At 42.5% G+C, this 16,279-nt stretch overlaps 1 protein-coding gene across 8 annotated transcripts in view; it reads right to left on the bottom strand.

Annotated features, from left to right (window-relative positions):
• Dab1 (DAB adaptor protein 1) overlaps nucleotides 1–16,279 on the bottom strand; it is a 1,169,406-nt gene that overhangs the window by 865,409 nt on the left and 287,718 nt on the right. Inside the window, exon 1 of one of the 8 annotated variants that reach the window (XM_036177317.1) lies at nucleotides 9,964–10,014. The exons of the other annotated variants lie outside the window; for them this stretch is intronic. The gene's annotated coding sequence lies outside the window, so the exon portion shown is untranslated. Of the gene's footprint in view, nucleotides 1–9,963; nucleotides 10,015–16,279 lie in introns of those variants that run through there. 8 annotated transcript variants of the gene reach the window in all.

The raw sequence follows: 16,279 nt of genomic DNA, 5'->3' as shown, positions 1-16,279 counted from the left end.
CTGACAGAACTTTGGGCAACATTGCTCATCCTAAGCCAAGGGGCTGCACCATTTTTATTCACTCATTCCACATCCATCAAGTGCCTTTCTCCTGTCAGGAACTGGGCCAGACAGAGCACACAGCACAGTCCTTGTGATCCCTATCACAGACTAGAAAAAACACTATCGAGGTCTCCGTGTGGAGATTTACCTTTCCTCATTGTTCTAGAATGTCATCTGTTCTGTCATTCCTGGACTAGTAAACTGATCCCCAAAGGCAGAGAGTGACTCATCCAAGGTCATAAAGTTAAAGCAAGCTGCAATCGATGTCAAAGCTAATACTTTCCCCACTCTCCATTCTTAACAGAGGTTTGACCGAGGGAAGGGAACAACTGCTTGACCAGACTAGGGAACAATGAAAATATGACCAGCCCTAGAATGATGGGCAGAGCCCTGAGGGAAAGAAGACTGAGGTCTTCATGATCCTTATCTGGTTTCTTTTTGACCTTGAACAAGGGATTTGCTAATGAGTGTCAAGGCTAACATGTGGGACATCATTTCTACTCCTGAACATGAGCTCTTGGGGGTACTTAAAAGCACATTACATACATAAGAGCCAAAGCACACTACACTCTCAGGATGGTTATTCTGAAGTCCTGCTTCCATTCCTCAACCTGCCACTAAGACTGTGTGATTTACAGCCTGGATGCTGGTGACCCTGGGCCAAATCTCTTAATATCCGTTCCCCCTCCACAGAATGGTGAGAACAACGGGAGTTGCCAGGCCCAATGGTCCATTGTGAGGATGAATTGTTTCCTGATGCCCATAAAACTCTCTGAGTTCCACTGAGAGGGGCCTGACTATTATGATCCCCTGGAGAGTTCCCTTCCTTTGTAACAAAAGTGGAATTGTACTTTATCACATTAGCTACACATTATATATTGGTCACTTCCCAAGAACTAGCATGATCTCATATGTAAATTAGGAAAGCCCGGAAGCATAGAGCCAGGCTGAGAGGAAAAGCAGATGATGTGGGAGCCATGTGAACAGGGTATCTGGGAGGCTGGGATTCTCCTCCCTTTGTCTCCAGCCCAGATGTGTAATCTTGCTCAAATTGTTGGCCCTCTCTCGCCTTTGATGAAATTTAGACTATGAAAATAATGATACTATCCTTGTCTTATGGGATGCCCATGAAGCTTATATAAAAGTTGTACCTGAAGACACTCTGTAAATTGCAAACCCGTATGATAGCATCAGATGTGACTATCACCACACACACACACACACACACACACACACACACAGACCGACACACACACACACACACACACACACACACACACACACTTATACATATCAAACACACATACACACCCACACATACCACACACACACACATACACACACACACCACATATATACATATCATATACCATACACACACATTACATGCATACAAACACATATATCACATATATACATACACAAATCACATACACACACACACACACACATACTTATGGGAAGCCTGGTTTAAACATTTGTAGTTTATTAAATACATGTCTTCTTCTAAATGGTGCCATTCACGCCGTAGGATCTCAAGAGATCCTAAAATCCCACTTAGCCATAAATTGGAAAGGAGCTGGGTTGGATAAAGGTACATGTGTTAATCAGTTGTCTATTACAGTGGCAAAATAACTGAGAAGAGCAACTTAATATGAGGAAATGGTTTATATTTGACTCATGGTGTAGAGTTTTAATACCTGGCTGGTTGGCCTTGTCTCTTTGAGTCTGTAGTAACAGCATACCATGGAAGAAACATATGGTAGAATGAAACTGCTTACTTCATGGAGGTAGAAGGGGGAAGGAACAAGGTGTCAATAGCCACCTAAAGGGTGTAGCCCCCTAAACCTAACTTCCTCCTACTAGTCCCTAACTTCCACCTACTAGGTCCCAATCTCACTTCCTTTCACTAGACCACATCTCCTAAGGTTCTTGTGGTTTGAAAAAAAAATGGCCCCCAAAGGTTGTGGCATTATTAGGAGGTGTGGCTTTGCTGGAGTGGGAGTGGCCTTGTTGGAGGAAGTATGTCACTGTGGAGATGGGCTTTGAGGTCTCATATATACTTAAACCACACCTAGTGTCTCAGTTCACTTCCTGTTGCCTGCAAAACGCAGAACTCTCAGATCCTTCTCCAGCCCCTACATCTCACCATTATGAGAATGGGCTAAACCTTTGAAACCAGTTAAATGTTTTCCTTTATAAGAATTTAGTCAGTGTCTCTTCACAGCAACATAAACCCGGACTAAGACAGTTCTGCAACCTCCTAATCATGTGACAGGCCATGGAACAAGTTTTTCACACATGAAGTCTTCAGGGGACATTTAGAATTCAGATAAAAATATATATAGTTCCCACCATAAACAATCACTTTCCACCAGAGGCAGCTAGTTATAAACATGGGAGCCCAGCAGCCTGGGTTCCACTCTCACCTCTGCTACTAAGTTATATGATTCAAGGCACATGGATTAACCTCTTCTCATCTGTCTGATGAGGTTGATGATGACAGCTGGTGCACACCCAACATAGCTCATAATATAACTACTACTGTTGCAGAATATTAGTTTATACTGTAAAGATGTCTCTGCCTACGGTGCTTTCTGATTGGTTTAATAAAAGATCTAAATGGCCAATAGCTATGTAGGAGAGATAGGTGGGACTTCTGGACAGAGAGAAGAAACTCAAGATGAATCTAGGCATTCAAGAGATGCCAGCCAGACACAGAACCAGTCAGATACACAGAATGGGATAGAGGTAAAAGGCACACATAGATTGATAAAAACATGAGTTAATTTAAGTTATAAGAACTAGTTGAAAGCAAACTGAAGCTAAAGTCCAAGCTTTCATAATTAATAAATAGTAAGTGTCCATGTCATCATTTGGGAGCTGGCTGGTTGGACAGAGAAAGACTTGCTACATATTACAGCACAATTTCCTCCTTGAAGCTGAAGAATGTTTTGACTCTGAGCATGCCAAAGGAAGGCACTTTTCCCCAGCCAGACAGTGGTCTCCTGAGCCCACAGAGTGTGAAATCTGAGAATGGAGGACAGATGCCCAGCAGGTGAGAAGTCCACAATGAATAAGTAATGAATCCCAATCACCAGGCTTATGAGGAGGACCATGCCTGTCTGCAACATAACAATGTAACTGCAAAGCAACAAAGCAACATAACAACATAACTGCAAAGCAACAAATTCTGGCAATAACTCTCTAGAGGCATTGGTATGAAGGACTGTGAACTTCTAATTTCATTCCTCTGCTAAATTGCATTTGGGACTCGAAAGCTTAAGGCACAACCAGGAATCTGAAAGTTCACTCTTTGAAACAGTCTGTATGTCTCAGGCTTCCAGCATGACCTTTAGAATTTACTCTTCAGGAAAAAGGAGGGAAATTGTCCAGGGATCTGGTTTTTCTTTCCCTTCAATAAAAATGTTCAAATCCACAGAAGAATTTTTAACTGAACACCCACATATTCACACTTTTACTTTTACTGAACTTATTGTGTATATTCATATGTCCATCTCTATAGCCACCTACCAGCCCATTTTAAAGGGAAGGGCAGACATCAGTACATGCCTTTAAAACCTTTGAGCATATATCATTAACTAGAGTTTGGCATTTGTTTCCAGGGTTTTTTTCCCATTTAGAGTTAAAAGCTGTTTCTTCTTTTTTTTTTGGGGGGGGGGGGGGGGGTTCGAAGACAGGGTTTCTCTGTGTAGCTTTGTGCCTTTCCTGGAACTCACTCTGTAGCCCAGGCTGGCCTAGAACTCACAGAGATCCATCTGGCTCTGCCTCCCGAGTGCTGGGATTAAAGGTGTGCACCACAACTGCCCGGCAAAGCTGTTTCTTCTTAAGTGTGTAATGTTACATACTACAGAAATCTCTCTTAAACCGATTCTTATTTACACCTCTAACCACTTCAGAGGTCACCATTATTCTACAGGTTTTAAAATACATTTTATATTTTTACAATAGTTTTAGATTCACAACAATATTGAGATGAAGACACCAAGATTTCCCAATACCCTCCGTCTCTCCAGGCACAGTGCCCACTACTGACATTCACTCTACACTACTATACTGGAAATAGTCAGTGAACTTACATTTGTATGCAATAATCACAAAAACACTGTAGCTCCCATCAGAGTTGACTTGTTTATTCTGTGCATTATAACACAATAGTCCTTTATACTTTCATACATAATCTATTCACTGCATTAAAAGTCTTCTGAATTCTAGGTTTCAAGTATCCCCTCCATTCTGGCAGCTTTAAATAATAGAGTCACAAACTTGGGAACCAGGATAGCTGGGTCCAAGTCCTACCTCTGCATACCCATTTTGTCTCTTCCTCTGACAAACACTGATCTTTTTATTGACTTCCTAGTTTTCCATTTTCTAGATGTCAAGAGTCTGGAACGATATCACATGTAGCCCTTTCAATTAGGTTTCATTCTTTGGGTAATTTTCACCTGTATTTCTTCAATGTTGTCTCATGGTTTGATAGCTTGGGTTTTTTGTTTGTTTTTTTGTTTGTTTGTTTGAGACAGGGTCTCTCTGTAGCTTTGGAGGCTGTCCTGAACTAGCTCTGAGATCCACCTGCCTCTGCCTCCCAAGTGCTGGGATTACAGGCGTGCAACACCACCGCCTGGCAATAGCTTGTTTTTTGAGTGCCAAGTAACATTATAGTTTATGTTTATACTGTAGGTTACTCATCTAGGAGGACATCTAGTTTGCTACATGTTTAGAAATTACTATAAAGTTCTTACAAACAAGCTTGCCCAGATTTCTTCACAAAGTTGTTTTTAACACCTTTGTACAAATACCAAGACACATAAGTACTGGATTATATGGTATGAGCATTTCTTTAAAAAAAACAAAAACAAAAACAACAAAACAAAACAAACAAACAAAAAATGAAAAACCTGTCAACTATTTTCTACAATGGCTGTATCATTTTGCATCCTACAAGCACTGAGTGAGATTTCCCATTGCTCTCCATAGTGACCAGCATTTGATCTTTCAGCTGTCTCAGTCAGTTTATCCTACTATAATGAAGTGTCATAGTCTGAATCATTTATAACAAAGAGAAATTAATTTCTTACAGCATGGGAGCCTGGAGAATCCAAGATGAAGGCTTCAGCATTGGTGTCTGGGGAGAGCTGCTCCCTGCCTCCACTCTGTTGCTGCACGTTGAATGTTATAAGAGACAGAGATCTTAATGGGGGTTACACTGTCTTCCCATGGCTGGAGAGCAAGTGAGCAAGACACTACTGCTGTGAACCCTCTATAGAGGTCTGGTAGCTACCACCAGCAGTGTCTATACTCATTCTCCCTACTGACTTCCAAGTCTTGCTTTCCCCTGGCATCTTAGTTTTTATTGTTCTTCCTCTGCCTAACTTGGCCTTCTTGTTTCTCCCTTTTCTAGTTCCCTAAGACGAAAAACTTAAACTTCGTGGTTCTCAATCTTTTCTTTTCCAGCACACACATTTAATGCCATGAGCGCCCCCTCTATGCCCTGCCTTTGCTTCATCCCACAATTATAATAAGGTGTCTTTTCACTCGATATTTATTCTTTGATCCATGTATCATTTAGACGGATCCTGTTCAACCTCAGCATGTTTGGGAAGGCTGCAGTTAGCTTCCTGTTCTTGATTTCTGGGTGATTTTCATGATGTTCTGAAATAAACCATGTACACTTTTATTACTTAAAGCTCATGTGGACATGTTTAAGGCCTGAGATGTCATTTATGTTCGTGAACATAAATGGGAGCTGGCAAAGGTGTATTTTGCTGTTGTTAGATTAAGTAGTTAGTAGATGTCAATTACATCTTCTTGATTAAAGATATTGCTGAGTCCAATCTGTCCTTGCCTGCTGGCTCTGTCTCTGATGTAGGACCACTGAGTTCTCCAACAACTGCTTTCATATGCTTCTCATAGCTCCATAAGGTTTTTCCTCCCTAGTTTGATAATCTACTGCTAGGTGCATGCATGTTACAGACTGTGATGTCTCCTTGAAGAAGTGGTCCTGGTATCTTTATATACTACCCTTTTTTTTTGGAGCTGAGAATAGAACCCAGGGCCTTGTGCTTGCTAGGCAAGTGCTCTACCACTGAGCTAAGTCCCCAACCCTTATACTGCCCTTTTTAACCCTGCTAAATTTTCCTCCTCTGAATCTATTCTGTATGAAGTTAATATAGCGACCCATATTTCCTTTGGATCATTGTCAGCATGATACATTTTTCTCCATTTAGTTTTTAATCCAACTTCTGTCTATATTTAAAATGAGTTTCTTGTAGACAATGTATAGTTGGATCTTGTTTTTGAACCACTCTGGCAATCTGTCTTCTAATTTTGAATGTTGACATTCACAGTGAGTCCTGACATAGTTGAGGTAATATTTTATATTAACCATCATAATTTCTTCTATTTGTTCATTTTCATTGTCCTTGTTTTTTGCCTTTCTCTCTTATTCTGATTTATTTGGTTTCAACTGAGAACTTTTAAGATTCCATTTTCTTTCCTTTCTTTTAAAGATTAGTTTAGTGGAGACCTACGTATCAGCAGCAGACATTTACAACATATAAAAGTTCACCTTCAAATGCCACCATGCCAGTTCAATTAGGCAGGCATGGTACATGCCTTATATTAGAAGATAAACCTGATGTATATCAACAATGCCCTATTATGTGTGGAGTCTCCACCTTCTGTAGCAGTACAGTCCCTGGATGGCAGTCCCATGAGCTCAGCCTTAGCTCTTTGTTGTCAGTGGTTTCTACTTAGAGATCCTTTCTGCAGCATCCTGGTCCACTGCTAAGCTCATTAAGGGACTTCTTAGTTTCTGATAGGATACTTTTGATCTTGGACATATTTTTTAATTCTTTCACAGAATTTCCATCTCTCTCCTGACACTGCATTCCCTTTCCCTGTCCATTTGTTCATCCATCCAGAATGCCTTGAAGATTTTTCCTTCTAGTCACACATGGCACCAAATGAAAGGAAGCACTATCATTAGGCCTCTAGTAGTGTGATGGTAAGGTTCATGGGGGAAACATTGTATAATTCTGTAGTGAGACCTTGGTCTTTTGTGAGCCTTTGCTCCCCGGTCCTGTCACACAGGCTTCATAGTCTCTCCTCCTCCTCCTCCTGACCCTCCACTTAAAGTAAGACAGAACAGCTACTTGAGGCTGAACTTTGGTATTATCTTTCTGCTTGTGTAAAGAACTAAGTCACGGTAGGGAGAGGCATTTCACATCCTTCAGGTTGTTCTGAGGCAAGCTAATGGAATCTGACCCATGTTAGGCCTTTCTGAGGTCAGGCTTTGTTAAGGAGAGTAGAATGTTCTTGTATGCATCAAAAAGAGACCACTCCCACTCCATGGTAGAAGCATTAAGAATTTTCTCTATATTGAAAGTGAGAAAAGGGTCAAGTTACTGGTGACAGAATTTGTAAAAGCATGGGTGCCTCCCTATGACTCAGGCTCCCACTGGTTTTTTACTCAGCTGTCTACACCAAGCCTGCAGAAGATGATTGTCCCCAAGACTGGAAGCAGTGATTACAGATACAGAAACTCACTGTGGGGGCTGGGACTAGGATACTCTGGGAAGTTCTGGTTCTGTGTAGTCCTAGCCTGTGTCTCTTATTTGGAGAAAGCCTGTGTGACCTCACTTCTCTTTTGGGCTGTTCAGAGGCTGGAAGTTTACCGTCATTTCCACAATAGGCTTGCCTATTCTAGAAGTTCACATAGACAGAATCATACTGTGTGTGTGTCTTTTATAAGACTTCTTTCATTTTGCATGTTTTTGAGATTCATCCATGATATTATATTAATTAATACCTTGTTCTTTTTTTCAGATGTATTCATTTGTACATTTTCCTTCCATTCTCATTGTTGGACACATGGGCTGCTCACAGTCTGTGGCTAGAACGAAATGTCTGCTATGAATATTTTGGTTAAAACCTTTCTAGATATATGTTTACCTTCTTTTTGGAAATTGCAATGTCATGTCCACAGGGTAGGCATATGTCTAGTTTTACATAGGCAATACCACTTCACAATGTCACAGTTTGCACAATTCCCATATCTGAGACTGTCTGTCTTCATAATTTTTATCATTTTGGTAAGTAGGTCATGGCATCTCATTGGGCAAATACATTATTTGGTTGACTAAGATATCCAAGAATAATTTTTGTGTTGTATAGTAGTATATGGTGTGTGTGTGTGTGTGTGTGTGTGTGTGTGTGTGTGTGTGTATGTGTCCTTGTTCAAATGGAACAAGTTGACTGTTGATGTGGAAGCCCCAAGTCAACTTTGGGTTTTTTCCTGGGTCACTTCCCATCTTTAATTTTTAGGACAGCCTCTCACCAATTCAGCTAGGCTGACTGACCAATGAGCTTCAAGGATGCAACTGTCTCCCCTCCCCCAAGCCATTGGGTGACAGGTGCCACCATTTCAGCTTTTTATTTGTGTGTGTTAGGAGAGGATATGAATTCAGTCTTTGTGCTTGTCCAACAGGCACATTAGCAACTGATGTCTCCCTAGCCCCAAACCTGAAAATAATGTAAATGAAACACCCAGAGACAGAAATTTGAGGAGTTGTTTTTCTAAATGTATCATTCTGGAATGTGTAGATTAAGAGAAAGCAAAGTTGTGCTCTGCCAATGTTGATAACATAAACAGAATAATCAGCATAACTGAAGTGGACTACTCATATTCCAGAACCTTCTAAGATCTTTGTGTGCATCACCTCCAGGAAGGAGTGTGAGCTTAGCCACACTGTGCTAACACGATCTGGTGTCATGTTCTCAGTGACACTTTTCATCAGTTTGAATGCTGTTTTTTTCACACATGATAAAGCACCCAGCTTGGTCAAGATCCAGTGGATGAAGGCAGGATCTGAACTCTGAGACTCATGCTCCCAGGACTATATAGAGCCCTCTGTGACAGAAGACACCATGCTACAGTGTCACTGCACAACAGAGGGCACTGTACTAGAAATCTTTCCATCTGTATCTGCTTCAAATTTCTAAGACCCTTTAAAGTCTCCATCTGAGCCAACTGTAAGGCTGTATGGCTTCTGCTGGGTCAGCACTCTGCCAGTGAGAGAAAACAAAATTTCTGTGACCTGGCAAGTGAGAAGTCTGTCTCCCCTAAGGCAAGTCATTTCTGGCAATTTCAATTTCGTTCACTTAGCAACTTCTGAGAGCCTGTTTCTTGTTTCTTCTCTAGAAGTTAAACTCCAAGCCTAATTGAGAGACACTCCCCTCCACCAGCTTCAGGCCTGATGCTGACTGATGTCAGCTGCAGAGGAGAATTACCAAGGCAGCCTGGCTGAACAGCACAACCCAAGTTACCATGAGGGACAAGACATACCAATGGACTCCAGCACCCATTCTGCTCTGCAGACAGAGAGATGGAATTTTGCTCTTGGCTCTGCTCTCCATCCATGTCATCTTTGGTGAACAATGTAAGAGTAATAGGTGTCCCTAGCTACATCTGCAAAATGGGAACAATAATCCCAGCAGCTACCTCCTGGGGTTCCTGGGGAAAATTGACTCTGGTAATGAATAATGTAAACTCGGTCACAGCTTTTGCCTAGTGGTCAATAAATACTGAGTGTGGTTGTGGGCATTGTTTAGGAAGGTCTGTCCCCATCTGAGATTATTACACAAAGATGAGTGGTGCTGGTCAATGTCAGGAAAAGGACAAAGCCTTTTACTCAATAGTAATTAAAAGTGGGATTCACTGCTTTTGTATTTATAGTAAGAAGGTTAGAGTTCCCATTTTACAGATGAGGAGAGCAAGTTACAAAGTGGTTAAGTAATAAGACCAAAGAAGTCGAAAAATGAAAGTCACGGGTTACCATTAGAAAAATAATCTGGGTACACAAAAAGCCACCCTAAGAATGGCCCTCTTGGGAAACTCACTAGCTTGGGCTCCATGCTGGGGACAATGTTCAACAAGTTGGCTTGACTTGGAGGGGTGTGCTTAAGGCAGGTCATAGATTTTGCAGAGGAAGGAACTTCATCTGAAGAAAGAGCATCAAAGCATGGGGTCAATTATCAGAAGACACATTTAGAATACAGATTTCATGTCCGTCTTAAAGTGTAATAGGAGTGTCAATCCACCATCCTGACCCATGGTGTCCTCATCTAGAAAATGAGCATATTGCCTGAGGACTTGCTCTACAGGCTGACTGTCCTAAAGACGACAGGGTCTGTGAGTAGGTAGGTACCCTGCCTTAGGATGGGAGGGCTCACACAGCCACTGCACATACTTGCCAGGTGCTTTCCCAATGGATCTTCACTGGCTGGCGGCCAGGACTCGGCAAATGTTCACTCAGGCCATGTTCTGATTGATCTCCTTTCAGTTCAAAACATGATCTGTTCTTCCCTGTAACTCTGACTTAGGCCCCAACTCTTGGATCTCTTCTGCTTCTTCCCCTCACGATGACCCTTTCTTTTAAAGGTACAGAGCATAGTCTGCCTCCTAGACCCTTTACCTAACTCTCCAAACTCTCTTTTAGAGCTCTAAACCCCATCATGCCCAGAGTCTTCCAGCCTCCAATCCTAACTGATTCCCTGTGCTCTGAACTAGGTCTTTATGCTTCAATCATCTCTGTGTGACATGATGGATTTGTTCCCACCTGGGGACCTGGCACCAACTTTTTCCTCTGCCTAAGTGGTATCCCTTCTACAAATTACATGGCTGACACTTGTTATTTAAGCACTGGCCCGCGTAACTTCAAACACTAATAGCCTCTTACTATCACCCTTATTCCATCATATTATTGATTATCGTGGTCCTTATTGATATGTTATCATTTTTAGTTCCTGATTGTGAGCTACTCAATCATAGCAGAAGCTTCAGGGAAGCAGGGACCCTGTCTTATTTAGCTTGGGATTCCTATATTTAAAATTGAGTTGGGCATGCAGTTGGTGATTCGTCAATATGTACAGGAGGCATACATAGCATTGCTTGCAGATATTCAGTCTGTGGAGTGTATCCATTGGGGGGATGGAGCCCAGTGTTACAATTTCTATATCTGTCTGGGGGCTAGGGTAGGCTTAGGTGTGATAAAAGTCCCCGACAATGATATGACTAGTCATGCCTGTTAGAACAGGCTGGAACCTCCTAGCTGGCACTGCTGTTGTTAGAACAGAAGATGATATCAAAATTGTGCTCAGCAAAGTGGGTAGTGCTAAGTTAGAGCTGCAGGCTTATGGGTCACAGAAACATATCACATGCAGTGACCACTGGGGATCCAGCTAGCATGAATGAAGACAGGAGACGGGGTCCAGAAGGAGCTAGAGGAGAGAGGCTGGAAGAGGTCTGGGGAGAGTCCAGGGCATCAGCTCATCCTCAGGACTTTTGGAGGTGCTCTGGTCACTTAAGAACTGTGATCCCAACAACATCATGCATTGAAACACCCACACATTTTAAAGGTTGTTGCTGGTATGCCAACATATCCCAGCAAGGACATTGGGCCTTTCTCCCTTATCGTCCATCTTACCATTACTTCCTCAGTGCTGAGCCAAACATGTTCAATGTCCCTACTAGTCTGATCACTTTATAGTATTATTCAAACAAATTTCTCATAGGTTAACATCTCAGTCACTTGAGGATACTGTAACAAATTGCTACCAACTGGATGGCTTTAAAACAAAACAAAAAACCTTTCACGCTATTCTGGACGTAAAGCTTGAGATCTGGTGCTGGAGTAGTGGGTTCTAGTGAAGACCTTCACTTTAGTCCACATGGGTCTCTCTTCTCTTATGTCTTCACAAAGCAGAAACAGAGCTCTGGTCTCTTCATCCTATTGTTCTCCTCATCCCATTCACAAGGATTCCACCCCCATGCCCTCTCACCTCCCAAAGGGTCCACTGCCAATCCATTACAGAGAGCCCTCAAGCATTCCCTTCACGGATATGTAGATTGAGGCTTGTTCAACTTGACTGAATGTGTTCTTTCTCATTCATTTAGCACCTTCTGAGAGACTCTATCTCCTTCCCTCTAAGGAAGTTAAAATCCAAGCCTAACTGAGAGATCCACCCCTGTAGCCAGCTTCAGGCCTGCACTGACTGAAGTCTGCCACAGAGGATAATTAACACATTTGGGGGTATTTATTCTTCTAAAAGGTCTCTTTTCTTCCCAGCCTACTCTCTATCTCTACCTTTATCTCTCGGACTTGTCCTTGTCTCCAAAGTCTCAGCCTCAAGCCCTGATTTCTTCCAGGATAATTTAGCACCCTGACTGACAAAGGCAGAGCGTGGCATCGCCTCAAACACAGTCTCTCCAGGAAGAAAACAGTGTAAATGTGTGCTGTGCTCCTGGGGCCCCTTGCACATCATTATCCCCTTGCACAGATGTGGGAAGGACAGACCTGAGAAGCCAAGAACACACATGTGTGCAGAGAAGGTTGGGGCTGTCTTTCCCCCTGAACCTTGACTGAGTTGTGCTCCTTCACTGCTCAATCCCACAACTGGCACTCCATCTGGAAACTACATGGGACAAAGAAATGTACAACCAGCAGCTCCATAACAGGCTCCAAGAAACCCTGTCAACTATTTGTGAATCTAGTGTGGTAGTGTAACAGTTTGAGATACAAGCATTATTTATTTACAGAAGTCCAGTGTCACGACAGCAATAATGAGAAGAAATGTTGGATTGATACAGAAGCAAGTAAAACTCCAGGAGAGGCTAAATGTATACCCAGCACTTAAAGAATTCAAAGGACATACAACCCACAGCATAGCAGTGAATATTTGTGGCTATCTACCAACCCCTTCCTTAAGAATTCTTATGTGTAATATAGGGGACTCCTTCCTCAACTACTCCAGCATTATTGAGTAGTTGTAATGAAACCTCTCTGAACACTGGAGACTGTGAATTGGGTTGCAGAGAGGGAGGAAGTCCTGAGTCCGGGGTTTCATGTCTCTGATCATTGAGGACCATGGTGTACACAGACATGCACCTAATTTATTACACAAGTCATTGTTAAAAATGAAGACATTATACAAGCTTCAAGGAAGATGTGCATTTTGCTGTTTATTACTCTGTGTATGGGAGGCTATCACCTCCCTGAAACCAACTCTATAATATCCACATCTAATTTTCTCATCCCCTAGAAAAGGTAGGAATAGGAGGTCCAGTGAGATTGTGAATTTTGTTCACAGTCACAGGGACAGAGAAGAGCAAACAACAGCTAAGAACCTGTCTCATGATTTTGGAACTTAGCCTGAAACAAATCCCCTGGGATCTTGTCACTGGGCAGATTCTGATGCTGTGGGGCCAGAGTAAATTCTGGGGTTCTACCTTGCTAATGGACCCTAAGGAACAGTAGGCACACCGCTCCAGAGATCTCATTTAAATAGCAGAGTCCCAGGCTGGTAATATCTCCCCTTTACTCACCTCCACTGGAAACTAAGGCGAAGGAGGGCTGAAGTGCGGTGTCCCCACAGTGTCTGGTGGACATGCCTCTGACACTAGCTGAGGGAGCGAGGACTTTCAGATAGCCACTGGCCAGTTTTCAGGAAGGTAATGGCAGATGTTCATTTCTTCAGTGATTCACCTGGGCTTTTGGGAATCCCCACGTGACGGCTGGAGGAAAGCCTCGCAAAGGGTAATCCATGCTTCCATGCTTTCACTAGCTGCTTTAAAGCTATAGAGGCCTCAGCAGCATGCATCTCATTATAGCGAATGAAGGGAAATGTAGCCTGTGGTTTAGCATAACAATGAATATTCATGGATGTCCAGCAATCCCTTCCTTCAAGACTCTTAGGCTTGATATAGTATGGTCTCCCTCCCATCACCCAGGATTATCAAGTGGCTATAATAAAAATATACTACAGCTTTCCCAAGCTTGGGATTCAAGTGCAAGTCTGGGCTCTCAGGAACAGCACATTAATAACAAAGCCTGGCTCAAGAGATGGTGGCAGCCTGTAGGGTGGGAGGGAGTATTTGGACTGCATCACTCTGTCTGTTTAGAGGTGGCCCTGCAGGGCCAGGACCCAAATAACTGAGCCTGGGGTGCCACCACCTCAGGAATTGACAGAGCATCACACTATCCTTCCCTGAGCCTGTTTCCTTATCTGTTAAAGGGGATATTAGTCACAACAGTGCCTCTAACAGCTATTTCAAGATTAAATGAGATCATGGATGTGAGACCAGAGAGAAATTATGAAGAGCAATCACTCTAATCTGCCATTATTTTTATCGTGATCCACCCTCCCCAGTGTGCTGGGCACAGTTCTGAGGATGCTTCTTTGTATGAATGTGCCTGAACAGGCTTCTACATAGGCACTGAGTTGTGAGTTATGAGAAGGACACAGCAAGTTTGGAGAATTGCCTAGTGATCTCTGTGATACATTAACAGTTCAGGGAACTCTAGGTAAGTCCTTACACCATCTGGAACCTCAGCTTTCTCATGTGTAAAACGATATTTAGAGACACCCACCCCCATCTCTCTTTGAGCAGCTGGGGCAATAGAGTGAATAAATGTTACACAAAAGTTCAACATGCAGACAGTAAGGGAGAACTGCTTGGCTGCCGTGACTCTCTGAGCAGCTTTGTGAAGCACGAAGGGAGGACCCACGCTTCTCTTGACACACTCTGTTGTAGGATTCCTCACAAGCTATAGTGTAGGCTGACTTAGCATCCATCGTAGGAAACATCATCTTCAATTATCTAGTCACTTACAAAACACTGAGCAATTGTAATGAGCCAAGTCCAGTGCCAAGCTCCAAATGACACTCAGAGAAGTGAGCTCCAGATGCTTGGGCAAATTTAGTACAGAGAAGAGGTAGGATAGGTAGGACAGCAGAACCTAGCAGTGAAGGGGACAGTACCTAGCAGTGAATTGGGATAGTACCTAATGATGATAAAGTGCTGCTTATGTGGTCATGAAACCAAGCTCCATCCCAGTGGAAAAGATGCCCAAGCATCATTCTTTTACAAAAGCAAAAGCCCTCTACATTCCTTTCCTTATTATATGCTACAAATTGAACTTGACCTGGCAAGACAACTTTGGCCAATCAGAAGATGTTGCCCTAGAGAGTAGTTGAGCAATAGGCAGAAGGAACAAGAATTAGGAGAGATGAGGTTACCTGTCTGTACTGCCTGCCACTATGGTTGGTAGCAGAGACATTTTCATCTTGCTGGGACATTGTGTCTGGGGCTTAGCTGTGTCCTAACACATTTCCTTATATATTGAACTACAAGCAGTATGTAATTTGATTGATTCATTCATTCATTTATTAATTCATTCAGCATTTACTAGGCATCTACAAAAGTGTCAGGCACAGAGCAAAATGTTTCCATATGCATCATGACAGTTCATTTCACAACTAGGCTGAGCCAGAAGTCACTGTCTTCTCCATTATACAGGAGACAAGGAGCGAAAGTATACAGTGACTTGCTGGAGGCCACACAGTTAATAAAAGGCCAAATAAGGACCAAACTGGAAAGCAGGCGCCTGTCTACAAACTTGTGTGGTTTCTACTCTATCTATGATGCACTAGAAAAGAGCTACAGATCTTAAATTATCAGAGTTTATCTTTTAGCTTAAGGAAAAAAAAAAAACACCATGGTTAAAAATCAAGCAACAATAGAGCATAATGCAAAAGCATATCCATATGCACACTCAATTTTGTGATAGCGTGAATACCAGCAGTTAATGTTTGAGCAGATACTACTGACGTCCCCTGTAGTAAACTAGTGTGGTACACAAAAGAATTCCGAGGCACCTGCAGAGGAGTTCCCTATCCTACTGAAAGAGCCAGCCAGGTCAATGGAGCTGAAAGCCAACTTCCCATTGGCTCTGCGCTCTAAATTAAAATCCTCTTACCTGCCTCAGCTTATCACACAGCTATGAGTTAAGACAGTAGCCACAGGAGGAATAGGCATGGAACATAAGGAAAGTTCACCAATGAGAAAGCCCATAATTTAGCAGCAGTGACTATGAGAATCTTGCCCCCAGCCAGAAGGACCATAAATTATAGAATGAGACACACAAATAACAATTGTTTTGTAGGCCAAGACAATTTTGTTATATAACTCCCAAAATCCACCATTCACTACACTCACATGGAGATTTATGGTAACAAGAGAGCCATGTTGGAACCCAGCATTTTCTCCTGATTTATGGAGTGACATACTGAAGAAAGGGTCGATGGGTCTTCTGTGGAGAAAGACTAAGGCTGATGGAAAGAGATGGGGAAACTCCACTGTCACTCTTGTGCTACA

The sequence above is a fragment of the Onychomys torridus genome, chromosome 2 (assembly GCF_903995425.1).
Source record: "Onychomys torridus chromosome 2, mOncTor1.1, whole genome shotgun sequence".
Classification (NCBI taxonomy): domain Eukaryota; kingdom Metazoa; phylum Chordata; class Mammalia; order Rodentia; family Cricetidae; genus Onychomys; species Onychomys torridus.
This window is presented reverse-complemented; position numbering and strand designations above follow the sequence as displayed.